We start from the raw sequence: 20,490 nt of genomic DNA on the forward strand, positions 1-20,490 counted from the left end.
CTCCTGATGGCCAACTTAAACCTCCCCTGGCACAGCTTGATGCTGTTCCCTCTCCTCCTGTCCCTTGTTCCCTGGGAGCAGAGCCCGACCTCCCTTAGCTCCCCCTGTCAGGGGGTTGCAGAGCCAGAAGGTCCCCCCTGAGCCTCCTTTGCTCCAGGCTGAGCCCCCCCAGCTCCCTCAGCTGCTCCTGCTGCTCCAGACACTTCCTCAGCTCTGTTCCCTTCCCTGGACACGCTCCAGCCCCTCGATGTCCTTCTTTAATTGAGGGGCCCAGAACTGGACACAGCACTCGAGGTGTGGCCTCACCAGTGCCCAGCACAGGGGGACAATCACTTTCCTAGTCCTGCTGGCCACACTATTTCTGATACACAATCACTGTCACTGCAGCTTCTGACAAATAGTCCTTCTCCAGCTTCCTTGCAGGCTCCTTCAGATACTGGAAAGCTTTTATGAGGTCTCCACACAACCTGCTCTTCCCCAGGCTGAATGCCCCCAGCTCTCCCAGCCTGTCTTTATAGGGTGGGTGCTCCAGTCCTTTTACAACTTCATGGCCTCCTTTGGACTTGCTCCAACAGTTCCATGTCTTTTTTATGCTGGGGACATGAGAACTGCACACAGTATTCCAAGTGGAGTCGCACCAGAGCAGAGTAGAGGGGGAGAATCCCCTCCTCCAACCTGGTGCCCATGCTCCTCTGGATACAGCCCAGGATCCCATTGGCTTTCTGGCCTGAGAGTGCACACTGCCAGCTCATGGTGAATTTGTCATCAACCATTACCCCCAAGTCCTTCTCCAGAGGGCTGCTCTTAATCCCTTCTCTGCCCAACCTGTCGGTGTGCCTGTGATTGTCCCATCCAGGGCAGCCTCAGAGATTCTCCTCTGAGGAAAATCCCAATCCCTGCCTCACCCCGGGGTCATGGAGCACAGCTTCTCTGCTGCTACCCAGAGAAGCTGTGGCTGCCCCTGGATCCCTGAAAGTGTTCAAGGCCAGCTTGGATGGGGCTTGGAGCAACCTGGTCTGGTGGAAGGTGTCCCGGCCCACAGCAGGGGGTGGAACAAGATGCTCTTTAAGGTCCCTTCCAACCCAAAGCATTCCATGATTCTGTGGTCTTTAGCTACTTGTGACAGAAAGTAACAGCACTTGAGTACTTCATTCTCAAGCAAAAGCCAGGGAGAAGGACAATGGTAACAAGCAGACAAATCCCACATCTTCTCCTTCCACAGGGAGAAGGACACTGGTAACAAATCCCACTATCATCTCATCTCATCTCACTTCTGTCTCTCAGCACCTTAGGCTTTTCCAGGAAAGGAACCTCTTTTTCCATAGGCACAAACTTTCTCTCCCACCAATTTTTCTCCAGCTCCTGCTCAGGATCAGCTGTGATAACATCACCTTCCCTTTTCCTGCCTGGATCATTCCTTTCCCTGCCCCTTTCCCGTAATTTCATATCCCACAGTCCCGAGCCTTGGCAGAGGTCTGCAGCAGCCTTTGAGCAGTGCAGGAAAAAGAATAAATTTTTATTTTACTTTATTTTGGCAACCTCTCTATAGTACAACGTGTATGTTCCCTTCTGTAGGAGAACACCGAGGCATCATTAAGGACTTGATGAGTCCTGTTGTTCATCGATTCAGTGCTCACTAATAAATCACTGCTTGCAGCCCTCTGCTGGTCCTTTTGAGTCATAATTGAATTTTTTTAAAATTTGTTATTGATAATCCAAGAATATTCCATTCAGCATCAGTAATGAGGTGAGATGCAAGGAGCTGTCTCTGCTTAACCACCAGACTCAGTGATCCTAAAAGTCTTTTCCAACCTAAACCACTCTGTGATTACCAGCACACATCCAGATCATTCGAGGTGTGATGAAGAATAAGTGCATGAAACTGTGTTGTGTTACCATGTGTAAATAAATTTACCACTGTAAATAAAAGATTCCTTCAAAGGCACACCAAGCTCCCTTTGGGAACAGCTTGAAAGACCCTGAGAATGATGACTTCATACCTCCTCTGCTTGCTTCCAGGAATTACTTTAAGTGTAATGACTGCTCTGGATTACTTTTTATCTCTGTTATTAATGTTACATTGACATTGTCTTGTTTCTTTGTAAAGTTTTGAGAACAAGAAGGCCTTAACTGTATCTTTTAGGTATTTTTTCCTCCAGCCTATTCCCGAGCTGCCTGAAGAAATATCTCCCTGGTCTTTCAAGGTTCACAGCAGAATAAAGAAATTTAATAACCAAGTGACCTTAAGAAATAAACACATCTTTCTTTCTTTCTTTTTTTTTTCCCCCGTGTTCTTTTCCAGCACTGCCACACAGAGGCAGAGTTGAGGCTGCTTCCAAACTGGAAAGAGTGAGGGAAGAAAATCCTTATCACTTAGAAACGACCTGGATTTCCTACTGGGGACACCGAGTCATTTTTCAAGGTGTGAAGGGCTTTTTCCTTGTCCAAGTTTAGGGTGTTTTTCCAAGATAAAGGGGATCTTGTGATCAGTTTAGTCCTTCCCCCCAACACACAACCACAGCTCGATCAAGACTGGGGTTACAAAAATCCCAGGTGTGTTTAAGTTTCGTGAAAAGAATTGTCCATTTAGAGCAAGCACAGGAAAAGGCTGAAGCACAAGCCCAGAAATTGTTTGACAGAGGGAAAATTAGGAGTATTTTAACCTCTTCTAGTGAAAGGTGCCCCTGCCCATGGTAGGGGTTTGCAAGAAGATGGTCCTTAAAGTCCCTTCCAACCCAAACCATTCTGGGATATGTTCTTCTGTCCATGGAGCTGTTGGGTTTTGATACAGGATGAAGGATGATGAAGCAAAAAAGGCCTGTGTAATCAAGAAATCATTCTTCTCCTGATGACATCTGCACCTCAGAAAAATCAGCTCCCACAGGTAGGAGTGGGAGGGAAAAGACTCAGCTTCCTTTGGGCTTTGTTTTCTTTTGAGCTGAAAATAGAGGGGGGGGGAAGACTGAAATGCTTGAATGTCTCATTTTTCCCAAAGTTAAACCCACAGAGATGAACAAACTCTACAAAATCCAATCTGAAGTGGTCAAAAAAACATTAAAGAAATGCACACAAATTGACCCACTGGTTTTTTGCAGAATGTTGATTCTTTTCTAAATTCATTTCTATATTAATTTCTATATTCATTTCTGTTTGAAACGTGAACCAATTGAAGCAGCAGCTCTGTTTTTACATATTTTATCTTCTTTTCCCTGCTTTTTTAAGTGCCCTGAGGTGCCCTGAGAACGAGCTGAGCACTAAACCAGGCAGATGAGCAGCAGGAGCCTGAGGTCTGACCTTCTGAAGGACCACTTGAGGAGAGCAGAGGCCCGGCCAGGTGATTATTTCAAGCTCTGCAGTGCCTGGATGAGGTACAGCATTGGAGCCCTGACCTCATTTATAGCTCCTGCATTTATGAAAAGCCAAGAGATTATGCAGAGAGCTTTCCTGAGGGTGATCATATGAGGCAGGAGACATGAAGTCATCGTCCTGAAGCCCAAGGTGAAATCAGGCTGTCCCAAAAAACCCCAGGCAGGCCTAGGGATGCATCTCATAGTGCTGCAGGAAGGAAAACTGATCCAGCTTAATTTTTTTAGGGTGTTTTCCTAAGAGATCTCCTGAAGGGGACTTTGTGGTCAGTTTAGTCCTTCCAACCAACACACAACCACAATTTGATCAAGTTTAGGGTTATAAAAATACCAAGTGTCTGTGAATTTCATGAGTTGTCCAGTTAGAGTGAGCACTTCTGCCAGGCTGTTTCCTGGCTTTATCCTGTAGGGAAAGCTGGCATTTAAAATCTCACTCAAAGCAGTTTTCTGGGCTTAAGAGTTAGAAGACCAAAAATCAAGAGGCAATTACTTTTCTGTAGCTCAGCATTTCATTCCAGGAAGACAATCCAGGTATCAATTCTTCCTCCTGCAGAAAAAAATCCTGGCTTTAATGGGAAATAATTCAATCCTATCTGCCTGAACTGAAGCCCACAGAGGTGCCTTTGACTTCCCAGGAGCCAGGTTGGGCTTGGTGCCTGTGAACATGGCTTTCCCACTGCACATGGTTGGGAATGATTAGCAGAACCCCCTGTCCTGCTTGGAGAAGCCCCCGTTGGAAAGCACATTCCCGCCCAACAGCCCAGTCCTTCTGCTCTGCAGCACCTGGGATATCCCAGCAAAGCCTCCCAGGGTCCAGAAGATCCCTGGGGGTTCAGGTTTTTGGGAGCTTCAGTGTGAGCAAAGCCTTCCCCATGCTCAGCTCCTGCTGTTACACAACCCGTGCCCGCCCGCGGTTTGCGTCAGCTGCAGAAAATGCACAGTAAGGTTTTGCTGCTTCCCACTTTGGAAAGCCACTTGGAAGACCTCAGAATTACAACAGCCCTTCTCACAACCCATCAGCCTTTCCTCCCAGTGCTAAGAAACTCCAGTAACTGCTAATTATTCAGTAATTAAGTGTCTCTCCGGGGTTGTAATTGTGAGTCTGGTCTCTCCCCGTCACTGGGTGCTCCTTAGGTAGCAGTTTTCTCAAGGCCCAAACAAATTCTCTCCTTTCCATTTGATTGGATTACAAAATTGCTTTAAACTCTGTGGAGATGATTAGGAAAAGTCTGTTTTTGCGCCACAGTTGCCATGGGAACTAAAGGAGAGAGAGATCTTTATAAACCACAAGTCAAGCAGATTGTGTTGCAGACAATTAATATTGTCTCGTTCATCTGCCTTAACTCTTCTGTGCACTTATCCCAAAATAGTTTTTGTCTCTTTTTCCATGTCAAATTCTGTGTCAAAGAGATTCTGCTCCCTCAAGGATTCACCCCTCACTCTCTTGCAAGGTCATCCTGGTTAGTTATATCTTCCTCTTCTTCTTTGCCTCTTTGGTCTGGGGACACCTCTGGGTGGGATTTGGTTTGGGACTGGGACACAAGTGTGGGAGAAGTGTCAAAGCTCCCATCCTGTCACTGGAACCAGAGCACACTGGTGGCTGGGCTGAGCAGCTCTAAATGCTTCTCCTGCACCAACCCCTCTGCTCTCTTTGCTAACACTCCAGACTCCTCAAACCTTCATTTCTTCTAATTCCATGTTTGATACTTTAGGGAAGAGAACTGATAATTGACCCAGTGCTGGTCCCTCTGCTCTCCTCTCTTTCCAAACCCTCTTCCTCCAGCCCCATCCCATCTCCTGAGTTCTCTCTCACCTGCCCTCTCCCACATCCTGCCATCCTCTGGCTCTCTCCTCACACCACAGGTGTTGCACTTTAAAAATAATTAGCAAAGGAATGTCCTTATTTTCCTCCAGACCTCTGCCTGACTCTCTGAACGGGAGGAATTCCCCTACCAAGGGAATTCAATATTCATTCATTTAAAAAGCAGGCTCCTCCTCAGCCCCCTCCCCTGTGCAGCACTGATTTCCTTCCTCTGGATTCGGGGTTGGATATGGGATTACTTATTTTCCCAGGGGCTGATCCATCATGCTGTTGTTTCAGTTGTTTCAGTTCTCCTCAAACAGCTTTTCTGTCCCATCAGAGGCAGAAGCTGCTTTCAGCTGCTTCATTTTTAGGCCACTGTTCAGATCCCTGAACACAGGGTTGTGATCCCAGTTCTTCCACCATCCCACCTGTTTCACAAGAGCAGCCACGGGATTTGAAAAAGGCAAGGGCCAAAACACCAAACTTCCAATTCCTGATCAAAATCAGGGGAGAGTGAGACGACCTCAGAGAAACACAGGGGAGAATCAGCATTGCATGAGGTAACCCTCCTCTTTTCCCTGGCTCCAGCCTCCAACTGATTTTGGCAGAAACCTTCCAGAATATTTGTTCTGAGGCAGCCTGGAACACGTCAGCAGGCGAGATCTCAGCTCAGGAAGATGAGAGGAGACTGAGAGCAGGGGCTTGCAGTGGGAAATGCTGGGCAGTCAGAAATGTAGGTGCTGGCACCTCCTCTGCTCACACCATTTTGCTGAAAAATAGGCACAAACCAGAGAGCACAGAGCAAAGCACGTATGTGTGTGCTCTTGCACACCCAACAGCCAGGCACAAAATGACCATCTCCTGCCCTCCAAATACTTATTTGCTCCGAGTTTACTCTGACCTGCTGATTTTCCATCCCTGAAAGTTGCTCTTGGTTCCAGGAGACAGCGAATATTGTGCTGACTGAAACCCATTTGCTGCATTTTAGTCACAAGAAACCCGTTGCCTGGGGGCCAGCACAGGATTGTGCCTGAGGGTGTCCAAAGACATAGAAGGGAAAATGATATTAAAAGTGTTTTCTTACAAAATGTCACTTTTTTTTTGCAGGAGGAAGGTCTGGGCAGGTATTTTTGTACTGTTTTGGGAGCTCCAGCAGACGTTACGTGCACAGGGCAAGACAAAAAATAGGCCATATTTAACTCATTATTCTCAGTCCATAAAAACATTCCACTTCAGGCTCGGTTTCTAGCCTTAAAAATCCATGAGGCAGGAGAGATGTCAGCACACCCTGCATTTTCCCTGTCACCATGGAAAAGGAAGCCTGTGTAACCTGAGAAGCTGGAACCAGGCAAGAAGAACCAGAAGGTGTTTATTGTGGCCAGTGCTCCATGTGGGTGCATTCCCAGTCACCTGCCTTGTGCAGGCTGTGGAGATCCAACCTCTGTGTTCCCTGCAGTCTCTGAGGCTGGAGGAATTTCTCTGGGAAGCCTGTGGGGAAGTGATGTTGTTTTGAAGCCAAAAATAATTCTTTCAGATAGACAACTTGATCTGTAACAGGCCCTTTACCTCGCTGCTATCAGATAATGCTGGTGAGATGCAGGTCATGACCTTCAGGAGGATTATGGTGGATTATTAGATCAGATTAGATTAGATTATCTTCCTGGATAAGGTCAGGAGGGGCATGGGGTGAGAGGGAGATTTTCCACATATCCCCAGGCATCCAGGTGTTCTTGGGGGGGGGATCACCTCACTCCTCCTTTTCTTTGCATCCCTGTTCCATCTATTTCAGCCTGCCCTGTGTGGGCACTGATGCCAACCTCTTTCTAGTCATATCCTTGCTGTTCAGATCAAACCCACTGTGCCAGGCAGAGCCACAAACAGAGCCCTGGAAGCTTTTCCACCCTCGGAAGGAGACGGGCTGGCTGCTCTTGGCAGAAATCCCGCTGCTGCTTAATTGGAAAAAGGGTTTCAAATCAGGCTGGTGTTTTTTCTTTAAGTAAGGCATCTCAAATGGAGAGCTCAGCATCAAAGAATCGAGCAGAGCAGCACAGAAACAGCAACAAGAGCATCTAACAAGGCAGAGAATGTGAGTTCAGTGATTCCTGACCCTGGTGAGGCTGGAAAGAGAGACAGTGCTTCCAAGGTTGTCTTTGAGCACAAGGGAACATTTCTCCTTGTGACTTTTCTATTTTGCAGCAAAAAGAGAAGCACAGCAACAGAACAAAACTGTTCTTCCAGAAGGAACCATCATATCTAACCAAATATCTACTCATTGACACTGAGGGGCTCCGAGTCAGGCTCACAAGAGCATGAACAGCACATCAGGATTTTGGATTTAACACCCCTTCCCCATTTCTCTGCCTGGAAAGACCTTCTCTGAGTAGCCCTATTGCTGATGGGCATTTGCTCTCCTGGGCTGGGATTAGGATGGCAGAAACTTGGCAGCTTTCAAATCCAAATTCCCTGAGACTGGAAGAGTTTTGATCTCACTCTGGACTTTATTATTTACATTTTCTTTTCATGGCTTCATGGCCACATGGTTTTGCCTTTATACAGTGGGTGTGCATTGGCCACACTCGTTCTCACAGGCAGCTTGTAAGGTTTCCTAAAAACTTCTGCTATTTTTAGAACTAATATTTTCTTGTGCACTGTGGGAATTACAGTCCCAGTCCCCAGGGAGTGTGAGGGACAGGCTGTGATAAGGGTGGACTTGCTGGGTCACTCACAGGAGGGTTTTTTTGTCACTCTGTACCTTCCTCCACTGCTGCCACTGAGGCCCAAGGGGTTACCCTGATCAACCTGCAGAGCAGGAGCTGGTTGTTCTTTATGTTCTCTGTAAATTCAGATGGAAGCCTATTTTCACTAAAAAAAAAAAAAATGGATTTATTCACCCCTTTGCAATAAAAACAGAGTCATTTTAATATGTTTTCAGTGGATAATTGAGTTCAGTGATTCAGTGCTAAGAGCTCTGTCCCCTGTTCCTCAGAGGGTGTTCTCTCTGACACATTTATCCACATTCCTGCTGTGAAGAGCCCTGTAAGACCTGCCCACGCTGGAACTGCTGTGTGTGGGCTTATGCAAAATGTTCCTTCACCCACAGCTCCCTGCCTGCCTCTGCCTTAAAATGTCATTGAGAAACCTTCCAAGGAAGCTTATTGGAGGAGCTTCTTTCCTAGGAGTCTGCTCCAGCATGACCTGCAGGTAACAATCCCATCTCTGCTGCAGAATTAGTTTGAAAAATGATGGGTGTTTTTTTTCTTTTTTGGCATTCAAAGGAAAAGAATAGGGACATGTTGTTATATCATAGAGTCACACACTGGTTTGGGTTAGAAGGGACCTTTAAAGGTCATCTTGTCCACTCCCCTGCCATGGGCAAGGACAACTTCAACTATCCCAGGTTGCTCCAAGCCCCATCCAACCTGACCTGGAACACTTCCAGGAATCCTGGGGCAGCCACAGCTTCTCTGGGCAACCTGTGCCAGGGCCTCACCAGCCTCACACACAAGAACTCCTTCCCCATATCCCATCTAACCCTACCCCCTGGCAGTGGGAAGCCATTCCCCCTTGTCCTGTCCCTCCGTCCCTTGTCCTAAGTCCCTCTCCAGCTCTCCTGGAGAATCTTTAGGCGCTGGAAGGGGCTCTCAGGTCTTCCTGGAGCCTTCTCTTCTCCAGGTGAACACCCCCAGCTCTCCCAGCCTGGTCTCCAGAGCAGAGGGGCTCCAGCCCTTGGAGCATCTCCATGGCCTCTCTGGACCCACTCCAACAGGTCCATGTCCTTCCTCTGCTGAGGACCCCAGACCTGGACACCACATGCCAGCAGGGAGCTGCTGCTCCCATCTCTCAGGAACAGAAGATACAAGTGGTGGGGGACAGTGTGAAGGTCAAACACCAAACATGGGAAAAGTGGGACCCAGGGGTTTCTATCAGACATCTAAATCAGAGGCTGGAGAGACAAAAGGAATTTCAATAAAAAGGGTCCATAAAGGAGCAGCTTTTCCTGTGGCTCATTCTTGCCTCTCATTTTCATTTATTTATGCTTTTCCTCATGTCAACAACAGCCCTGTGTGCCCTTAGAATCAAACCCTACCTTCAGACAAGCAAACAAACAGGCAATAAAACACAAACTGTTTCATTTTACTGGTACCAAAACGCAGCGCAGGGAGAGCAGGGAGGGGATCTGTCACTGCCTCACAGCTGAACTCTGCTCTTAAGCACAATCCATCATAACTGCTTGTGCCTGAGCTGCAGTCCCAGGAATCCACCACCTCCTGGAAGCGCCTCCTGCACCAACGTGTCTCCTGCAGCAGCGTCTCCTCCTCGCCTGTCTGCAGGGTGCAGGATGATAAGCCAGGTTTAATCGTCTCCAAATCTTATTCATACAGCACTTGCTGTGTTTCAGCAGAAATTTGGTGCAGATCAGGAGCTCCTGAACACTTCAAAAGGGCCAATTTCACCAAGTTCGTAAGAGAATTATAGAATCATACAATCCCAGAGTGGTTTGGGTTGGAAGGGACATTAAAGATCATCTCATTCCAACCTCCTGCCATGGGCAGGGACACCTTCCACTGGAGCAGGTTGCTCTGAGCCCTGTCCAACCTGGCCTTGATTAGGTATGAGCTGACAGTAAACTCTTAGTTAATGTGCATCATAAAGGGGACAGTTTGAGGATGTTTTCCTACAGAACCAAACCACCACCAAGGGGCAGAGCCTCTCTGTGTGGAGCCAGGCTGGGAGAGCTGGGGAGGTTCACCTGAAGAAGAGAAGGCTCCAGGAAGACTTGAGAGCCCCTTCCAGTGCCTAAAGGGGCTCCAGGAGAGCTGGAGAGGGACTTTGGAGAAGGGTCTGGAGTGACAGGACCAGGGGGAATGGCTTAAAAATGCCTGTGTGTGGCAACCACAGAGAAGATCCACCCTAATGAAACGCTTCCTGCAGGAATTCGATTCCTGCTGGAAATAAAGTCATTATGCTGATTGTGGTTTTGGGATGAGACAATGGCAGTGAGCAGCAGCTCTGGCTGATGGATCCCATCTCCTTATCTCTGGGGTAGGGAGGCAAGTCAGGAGAGCAAGGGCCAGCGTGTGTGAGGTCAGGGTGGCCACGTGGCTCCAAATACTCCTGGATCTGCTCCAAAAAATGGGCAGGGAAAAGGCTCTAAAGTGATTTATTTAGTGGCCAGAGGACAGAGGACTTTTCAGGATGATGTCCCAGCTGTGTGGCATTCCCAGGCAGAGTGTGCTCTCCCTGCCCAGTCTGAGTGACAGGCACTTCCCATTCTGTGGCTGGAGAGCTGCTGGGTGAAGGAATGGCTGTGTCTGGTGTTGGGAATGCAAGGATCTCCTGTGTACAGGATGAACAATGGGAAAAGGAGCAGGGGAAGGATGGGGACCAAAGTTTGTCAGCAGCACAGGTGGGGTCAGACCCAACCTCTTTGAGGTCTCCACAGAGATTCCTGGTTTTAAGACATGGGCTGACCTGGTGTTGAAGATCTGGTGCTGACCCAGTGGAAAGGAGGTAAAGAAGATTTTAGGATGCTCTTGGAACACCCACAATTCCAGCTGGGGCTTGAGCACGGCTTCGTCATCACGGTTCGATCAACAGCCTGTGCTGCTGCCTCTCCTCCCCCTTTTGTTTTTAAGGTTCTTTAGTCACATAGGAAAATGTCAGGCTATAAAAAAACTCCCAGAACAAAATCAAAAGCCCAAGCGAGAAGGAAAACACAGCTGCAATTCTGAGGTTGCTTTTCAGGTTGGCTGTGACCGAAATCCTTTCAGCACAATCCTTTCCGATGCCACACAAAGGCAAAACACCCCTGGAGACCAAGAATCCTGATTGGGCTGGGGACAGATGAAGTAAAACTGATCTAAATTGTTCTATTCAAGTCACTAAATTGGTGACATTAGGGGAAATTTCTTCACCAACAGGGTGGTCAGACATTGGAACAGACTGCCCAGGGCAGTGGTGGAGTCCCCATCCCTGGAGGGGTTTAAAAGCCATGTGGATGTGACACTTGGGGACATGGGTTTGTGGTGGCCTTGGCAGTGCTGGGGGAACAGTTGGACTCCATGATCTTAGAGGGCTTTTCCAACCCAGAGCTGATCCCAGTTCCCAGGAAGGCAACAGGGAGCTTGGTGCTGGCACAGCCGGGTTCCCATCCCAGCTCTGGGATCATTCACCTTCTCCCCTTGTATCCCTGTGGCCAGAGGCCAATGGGCAGAGCAGAAACCCTGCACACATCCAGCTGGCAACCAGCAGGAGCTTCCCAAACCCTGTGGCACTGGAGCAGACAGACAATCTATCCCTCTCCAACTCAGTGATGTGAAGGATTGTGTCCCTGTGGAGCTGGTGCAGAGCCAGGGATCCCTCCTGTGAAAGAGGCACCAGGGGGAAGCATGGCCATCCCTGGAAAAGTGCTGCCTGGGAGATTTTAGTGATTTAGATGGAGTTTGGGGCTGCCCAAACCCACTTTTAACACTGGGCAGAAGCAATCTAGAGACACAAGACTGTGTCCCTGTTATTGGGGGTGCAGGAGCCTGTGGATGCTCAGTGCCCTGACACAGCAGGTACAGCCCCAGTGTCACTCCAGGCCAGCTGTCCTGTGCTGTGACAGGATGCTGTGCCATCCCATCCCCTCCACCTGCTCCACATTCCCTTGCAGTGAGGATGGGCAGATGGGCTCATCCACGTTCCCACCACAGAGCCAGATGGGATCGGGATCCGGGGCTGGACTCAAGCTGCCAAGAGGCAACGCAGCAAATCCAGAAGCCTTTGAAGAAATCTGGGCTCCCAGCCACTGCTGGAGCAGTGAGCCCAGGCCACAGTCTGACGTGTGGAGTGCCTGCATCATCCCTGAGGAAGGTCTTTGTGAAACCCAAAAGCTGGGGAGGCAGAGTATGGAAGGGAGACTTCTGGAGACTTTGCAAACAGACACACCACATACAGACAAGGAATTATGCAGATCCTGGGAGAACACCTGAGGAATAAATCACATATATTGTCCTGCTGTGACAGCATCATCTTGATCAGAGGGATGGAGCACCTCTCCTATGAGGAAAGGCTGAGAAAATTGGGATTGTTCAGCCTGGAAAAGAGATGGCTTAAGGGGGACCTTACTGTGGTCTTCCTGTACCTGAAAAGAGCTACAAGAAAGATGGAGAGGAGCTTTAGACAAGGGCCTGGAGTGACAGGACAAGGGGGAATGGCTTCCCACTGCCAGAGGGCAGGGTTAGATGGGATACTGGGAAGAAATTCTTCCTGTGAGGGTGGTGAGGCCCTGGCACAGGTTGCCCAGAGAAGCTGTGGCTGCCCCATCCCTGGAAGTGTTCAAGGCCAGGTTGGACGGGGCTTGGAGCGACCTGGGCTAGTGGAAGGTGTCCCTGCCCATGGCAGGAGGGTGGAACAAGATGGAGTTTAAGGCCTCTTCCAACCTAAACCATCCTGGGATTCTCTGATCTTAAGCTGACAGCTGGAGACATGAACCACGTGTACCATGGGATGAGCAGCAGGGCTGCTTCTCTGATCTTACCCAAATGGGGCTCCTGAGAGAGAACTGTCTGGAAATTCAGACAAAAACAGTGATTTTAATACACACACATCATCAAACAATGCAGAGGCAGTGCAATCCCACTGTGCCATTCCCAGGGGGAAGAGGTATGTGCTGGAGACCTTTTTGATCTAATAAAAACACTGCATAATGATACCCAACGGCTGAGAGCTCGAGTCTGAAAAATTCCAGCTGGAAATAGGATGCACATTTTTAACTGTAAGAGATTGCCAGGGGGTGGGATAAATGCTCCCTCACGTGGAACCTGGTGGACACACCTGGGAGGGGGATGTTCTTCCATCCTCATGGAACCACTGGCCATTATCAGCCCGTGCCTGGCAGATCAAAAGTGCTGCAGAGCACAGCGCCTCTGCCTTAAAATCCAGGATATGCTTTTTCCAATGGAAAATGGCCCTAGATAGAAACACAGGTGGATTTGGGTTGGAAGGGACCTTAATGATCATCTCATTCCATCCCCTTGCCATGTGCAGGGACACCTTCCACTAGACCACATTGCTCCCAGCCCCATCCAACCTGGCCTGGAACACTTCCAGGGATCCAGGGGCAGCCACAGCTTCTCTGGGCAACCTGTGCCAGGGCCTCCCCACCCTCACAGTCAGGAATTTCTTCCTAATTATCTGTTCTAAATCTCTCCTCTAGTTTAAAACCATTCCCCCTTGTCCTGTTCCTCCATCCCTTGTCCAAAGTCCCTCTCCAGCTCTCCTGGAGCCCCTTTAGGCACTGGAAGGGGCTCTCAGGTCTCCTTGGAGCCTTCTCTTCTCCAGGCTGAACACCCCAGACCTCTCAGCCTGGTCTCCAGAGCAGAGGTGCTCCAGCCCTCACAGCATCTTAGGAGGGGGCTGCAAAGCCGCTACTTCTCCCACACTCAGTTTCCATGGCTGTTTCCCAAACATTTTTCCTGCTCCCCACAACAAACACCAGATGCCAGCATTTTACCCCAGGTTTGACCCACAGGTTTGGAAACAAGGGGCTGTGCCACACCCAGCTTTGGTTCAGCTGATCACCAAGACACATCTCTATTTGCTCAGTGACCCAAGATGCGAAGTCACCACGTCTTAATTCGGCAGAACACGGGCCCAGGGAATACACTTGTAACACTCTCATTTAATTTATTCGCACAATCAGATTAACAAATGAATTTGTGCCGAGCCCCGTCTCTTTTACAGTCCGTGGGTATTTCTCCGAGCATCTGGATGTCTGACAGTTTGTTTACATGATCACCGACATGAATAACTTAAATTATTTGGCTTAGCATCCTCAGCAGCCTCTATTGGAGCCGCCTGCAGTGGCAGCTCCCGAGGAATTTTAATGAGCTGTTAACAATGCGCGAGGGTTTTGTTGTTGTCTGCGGACACGGGCGAAAGGACCGGGGAGTGACACCTATCGCGGGGCACAAAAGGATTAATAACCTGTGGCTGAGCTGCCTGCCGAGGTGGCTCATCCCCAGGCCAGAGCACAGACCCTTTCCTGATCCCCCAGGGAATGGCTGGAGCTGTGCCAGGGCAGGTTTAGGTCGGATATTAGGAAAAGGTTCTTCCCCCAGAGGTTGGTTGGGTGCTGAACAGGCTCCCCAGGGCAGTGGGCACGGCCCCAAGGCTGCCAGAGCTCCAGGAGGGTTTGGACAACGCTCTCAGGGACAGGGTGGGATTGTTGGGGTGTCTTGTATAGGGACAGGAGTTGGACTTGATGATCCTCGAGGGTCCCTTCCAGCTCAGGATATTTCATGATTCTGTAATTCTATGACCTGGCAGGGTGGCAGGAGCTTTGCTGTCACCTCCCAGCTTGTCCTCTTCGAGGAGACTCATTTGAAAGGAAAGGGGTCATGGTCACTGCCCAGTTCTCCTTCATCCTCCAGGCAGATTCCTCTCCAGCACTGGCTTGTGAGGGTGGGGAGGCCCTGGCACAGGTTGCCCAGAGAAACTGTGGCTGCCCCTGGATCCCTGGAAGTGTTCCAGGCCAGGCTGGATGGGGCTTGGAGCAACCTGGGCTAGTGGAAGTTGTCCCTGCCCATGGCAGGGGGTTGGAACAAGATGATTTTTAATGTCCCTTCCAACCCAAACCATTCCATGATTTTACATGCAGGGATGGCAGAATTTGTCCAACAGTTGCATCAGGCAGCAGCTGTCCTGGAGGATGGGATTTCAGACAGAAAGGCGTCAATAAAAGGAAAAAATGGATTTTACTGTAACATCCCACAGAGGAGGATTTAATAATGTAAATATGGAATCTCTGCACCAGAGCCAGTCATTCCCCACTGACCAGCACGTGGGAAAATGGCACATCCAGTTTTCTCCAAGCCAGGGAGCTCCTGAAACACCTCTTAGAGCTATTTACTGATACCAGTTTATACCAATTTATTAACTCGAACGAAGTGACGCCTGAACCTCGCTCTCCACACCACTCCAGGGAGCGCAAAGCTACATCCCACTAAAAAAAAATCACCCCCCTGGACACGGGTGGCACTCGGGGACCATGTCCAGGGTGAGGGGGGCTGTGAGACACAGTCCCACCGTGGATGAGCAGCGGGAGGAGAGGCTGGAGGCTCGGAAGGAGCAGCTAAAACGGGATTTGCGCACTCTCCTGTTTTAGCAGCTCTTCAGTCAGAGCAACGCGCGTTCCCTGGATATTTTTATCCGGTGCAGTTCGGGAGTGCAGTTCCTCGGGAGCGCGTTCCTGCCTTACGCAACGTCCCCGACACGCTGCTGTCCCCACAACCTGGCAGCCCCCCTGGGTGCTCCATCCCCGTGGTCCCCACGTCCCCGTGCCGTGAGGGGGATGTGGAGAGCTCGGGAAGGGTTTGGGGGAACCGGGTGCAACGCGTGTCCTCACCGCTGCGTGTTGAAGGAAGGAAGAACCTTTCTGGAAAAAAACCTTTGGAGGTTGAATTGTTTCCCTCTGCAGTGGCCATTTTGGAGGGGAACTTGGCAGGAGACATCCTCCATGTGGGTGGAGAAGGAGCCACTGCTCCCTGAGAGTCTCCCTTCACTTATAAAATCCTCAGGCGTGTTGACCAGGCCCTGAAGAGCCACCTCTGGTTTCTGCCTGGCTCTGGCTTTCCCTGCCGCCCTTCCAGAGCATCCTGGAGGATGGCACCTTCTGCTGGACACTTTTCCTTGCCAGGAGATATTACCATATACTTTTAAAGGCACTGTTGGGAAGAGATCAGCTGAGGTGCCCTGGAGGCAGGCTGAGGCTGGCAGCCCATGGAAGTGCCAATATGGATGGACAGAGCAATGTTTAGGAATTAAAACCACCAGCAGCAGGGTCTCTGCCATATTCCTTTGCCTGCAGATTAAAGCTTCCTGTGGCTTGCTTGGAATTTTGCTATGAAAAGTAATTTCTCCTATAAATATAATGAGTCAGTGATGCCTGGGAACTGTTGTGTTGGAAGAGCTTTCTTACTTCCAGAGTCATCCTCTCTCAAAAAGGCAAATGTCTTATTTATTCCTTACTTGGATAAAGATTTTTCTTTCGCATTTATTATTTCCTGCTGCTGCTCTGTGAGTCAGGACACCTTGTACAGACACTGTAAAGTTGTGTCATCCTACAGCTGGTTATTTATGTAAGGGTAGATAATGACAACCATTAATTGGTATTTAAGGAGTTGTATTCAGTCCCCCGGCAGCTTTTGTGCTTCACAAAGGCAGAACCACAGCTGCAATGAGCACCAGGAGAAAACGTCCTCACCAGGGCTACTCAGGGCTAAAGAAACACCCCAAAAATTGAATTAATGGACTCTTTTGAAAGCCAGTGTGAGGGTGATTCAAGCCACTTGATGCCGAGGTCAATGTCCCACAGAGACCAGACCTTGGAAAACATTTTCAAATACAGACTAAATGAGGGGAACTTGTAAAGTGTTTCCACAACCATAAATCCTCTGCATGAAGCAGCAGGTGGAGAGACACAGTATTCACGGATCCAGATCCAGAGACCAATCTTTGGGGATGGTTTGAGTTTTAAGGCTTTTGGGATTCAGTCTTTGCCACCATGGGATGTAACAAAGATGTTGCCCAGAGAAGCTGTGGCTGCCCCATCCTTGGAAGTGTCCAAGGCCAGGTTGGACAGGGCTTGGAGCAACCTGGGCTAGTGGGAGGTGTCCCTGCCCACGGCAGGGGGTTGGAACAAGATGGGATTTAGGGTCCCTTCCAACCCAAACCAGTCTGTGATTCTATGAAAGCTTTTCCATTTTTGCTCTAACTGTTTAGATAACCAGTGAGGCTCCCCTTAGCTTATAAGATTTTTTTCCACAGCCAGACAGCATTTGCAGTGTGGGGATATCTGTCAAAAATGATTCATTCCTTCCCCTCCTCTCCCTGCTGATATTTTCCTCCCAGCCATAATAATATGCATTTTCCTCTCTTAATCTTCCTCACACTTCTGTGTTTGGGATACTTCATGTCCCAGGAAGGGGCTGGTGAGAGCAGAGGTGGGCTCCCCCTTGCAGGAAGGGAAAACCCAGAGTGTGGCACAGGGACTTGTGTGCCAGCCACCTCCTCTCCCTGGAGATCACAGAGGCACAGAATCATGGAATGGTTTGGGTTGGAAGGGACCTTAAAGCCCATCCAGTTCCAACCCCTGCCATGTTCAGGGACACCTTCCACTAGCCCAGGTTGCTCCAAGCCCCATCCAACCTGGCCTTGGACACTTCCAGGGATCCAGGGGCAGCCACAGCTTCTCTGGGCAACCTGTGCCAGTGATGTGACACAGCCAACCTGGCACTGCCTCCAGCACTGTGTGACCAGGTTCAGTGCCCCCAGGCCAGCACAGGCCCAGCCTCCATTATTACCACTTGCAGATTTATATGAAAATGCTCCAAGGGCTGGAGCCCCTCTGCTCTGGAGCCAGGCTGGGAGAGCTGAGGGAGTTCACCCGGAGAAGAAAAGGCTCCAGGGAGAGCTGAGAGCCCCTTCCAGGGCCTAAAGGGGCTCCAGGAGAGCTGGAGAGGGACTGGGGACAAGGGCCTGGAGGGAGAGGACAAGGAGGAATGGCTTCCCATTGCCAGAGGGCAGGGTTAGATGGGATATTGGGAAGGAATTGTTGGCTGTGAGGGTGGGGAGGCCCTGGCACAGGTTTCCCAGAGAAACTGTGGCTGCCCCTGGATCCCTGGAAGTGTTCCAGGTCAGGTTGGATGACACTTGGAGCAACCTGGAATAGTGGCAGGTATCTCTGCCCACGGCAGGGGTTGGAATGAGATGGGCTTTAAGGTCCCTTCCAACCCAAACAATTCCATGATTTTATGATATTTAAATCCCGTTGGACCAGCTTTGGAATCCACAGCCCAGGCTCCCCAGGATCCCGTCACCCCGTGCCGGCGCGAAGGTTCAGGGAAGCAGCTGCTGAGCAGATATAAATAGGGAGCTTGAGGAGCCTGTTTCCAAGTGCAAACAGCAGAGATGGCTTTGCTCTGCTTGGAGGGTGCTAAATTTTCCCGAGCTCAGTGACAGGGAAGACAATGGAGATCTCAGAGGTTGGGATCCCATTCTCTGCCTGCCTTCGCCTCCGTGATTTCATCTGCCCACCTCCTGCTCCTCCCCCAGCAAACCCCCGCCCCCGGGCACGGATGGAGCTGCTGCCAGAGAGGATTAAGAGGGAAAGGGAGCCGGGAAGCCACTTGTCCTGCCTGCATATCCCTCTTGGAAAGCAGGCTGCTCCGATGGAAGGTGTTTGCGCCGGTCATTGCAGCAGGACGGGTATGACACCTCCTCCCACACTCCCCACCTCCCCGTGGGGCCTTTCTGCTCCATCCCATTCCTTCCCCAGCCCTGACCACATCCCCCCCGAGCCCACAGTCTCCATGGGGTCTTCAAGAGAACATCTCAGTTCAGATCCAAGCCCCTGAACCACCAGAGGAGGTCACTTGGAGAAGGGTCACTCCACCCCTGCTGATCATGGCTGGGGACACTCCCAGCCCAGAGTCCACCACGTATGGCCATCCCTAAATGTACACCCTTTCCATTCCAGAGCATCCTTTCCCAAATCCATTCCCTTGTGCAGTCTTGGCATCAGCAGATGCTTCTCCTTTTTGATGCCTGTTCCAGATGGGATCGTTTCATCTCCAGATTTCTCAATGCACTCAAGTCAGAGCTTGCAATTTCCTTTCAGATGCATTAAGTTCCTGCATAATTTTCAATTCACTCTTCTTTTGTGGGTGATGAATAGAGGAGGGTGTTCTCCACCAAAGGCAGTTTATTAAAATGCAAATAAACTTCAGGCTGAAGGTCCATTGGAGCACTGAAAATCCCGTGCATCGACAGGGAACATGAAATCTGGTCCCAGGAAGAACTTGAGGAGCAGAATATTTTTAAGGAGGGGAGACAACATCATTCCCCACCACAAACACTGCTCACCTCCTCCTACTGAGAGACCTTCAGTGGTGGCTTAAGGCATCACCCCAAGGCCTGGGCAGCCAGAGCTGGCATTTCTCATGCCAGGTCTCCTTGGAAAAATTCAGTCAGAGCAGGTCAGCCACTTCTGAGGAAGAAATAAAAGTGGCAGGGGAGGGTGGACAAGTCTCTTTGGAGACTTGCTAAATTGGTAGCCGTGGCACCTGCCTGTGCTGGGCATGGATGGTGCCTGGGAAGGTCTTCTGGGAGAGATGTTCTCCCTGCTCACCTCCGGTCTACCTGTGGCTCCCCACATTTCAAGTCCCCTGGAGCCTGGAGCTGCTCCTTGGCAGGATGCTCTTGCTGGAGCAGGGATGTTCCCCGCAGTCCCATGATCTCAACAGCCCTCTGAAAACACCATGGAGCACCATCCTGGATGGATGGTGGTCTCCAAGCCTGGTCCTGCTGCCAACTGCTGTGTCCTGGGGTGTCCCAGACCTCCCAGGTGTCACCCAGTGCCACCCAAACACACTCCCTCTCCTTGGGCAGAGGAAACCCACCCTACCCTGGTCACACAGGCAGCACTCAACACCCACAGCCCTGGGGATCCAGGTGCTGAAGGAGCTCATGGATGCTCTGGATTCAGGGACACAGGATGGGAAGTGTGGGCACATCTCCTCCTCATCTGTGGCTAAAGCTGCCTGGCAGTTTTGGAATCCAAGAGGCTGAGAAGGGTGGGAATGGCCATGGACTGCCTTCCATGGGGACTGGAGTGACAGGACAAGGGGGAATGGCTTCCCACTGAGGGAGGACATGGTGGGATACTGGAAAGAAATTCTTCCCTATGAGGGCAGTGAGGCCCTGGTTGCTCAGAGAAGCTGTGGCTCTCCCTGGATCCCTGGAAATGTCCAAGGCCAGGTTGGACGGGGCTTGGAGCAACCTGGGCTAGTGGAAGGTGTCCCTGCCCATGGCAGGGGGTTGGAATGAGATAATCTTTGAGGTCTCTTCCAACCCAAACCATTCCATGATTCTATAATTCTATGGATCATGACACAGACCCAATTCCTGCCATCCCAGGTGGTCACTGCCCAAAATAAACCCCTCAAAGCCTTCCAGCACCCAGTCCTGGAGGAGCTACAGGCTGAGGGAGGAGGGAGAAGGGAGCACATCCTGGAAGGGTGGGTGCTGCTCTTTGCTGGGGATCCATCCCAATCCCTGCCCACAGGGGACATTCCCAGCTCTGCCAGTCCCTGGGAAGCTGTGTCACTTGTTGATTAATGTTCCTGTGTCCATCTGCAGCCAGGGAGGCCAAAGCCGTGACCAAAATCTATCCAGGTTGCCATGGCAGCAGGGAAAAAAATTAAAAAAATAAATAAAAAGGGAAAAAGCAAATCCTAGGGGTGGGAGAAGGGATCTCCAACAAAATAAAAAGCCAAG

The 20,490-nt window shown here is 50.2% G+C and overlaps 1 long non-coding RNA gene across 1 annotated transcript; it reads left to right on the forward strand.

The window, feature by feature from the left end:
- Positions 1-1,035: 1,035 nt before the first annotated feature.
- On the forward strand, positions 1,036-8,090 carry LOC135416461 (uncharacterized). Its single transcript, XR_010431589.1, has 2 exons — positions 1,036-2,422; positions 3,223-8,090. It is a non-coding gene; the product is annotated as an uncharacterized LOC135416461 (long non-coding RNA).
- Positions 8,091-20,490: the final 12,400 nt, after the last annotated feature.

Source organism: Pseudopipra pipra, chromosome 6, assembly GCF_036250125.1.
Source record: "Pseudopipra pipra isolate bDixPip1 chromosome 6, bDixPip1.hap1, whole genome shotgun sequence".
In the NCBI taxonomy this organism is placed as follows: Eukaryota; Metazoa; Chordata; class Aves; order Passeriformes; family Pipridae; genus Pseudopipra; species Pseudopipra pipra.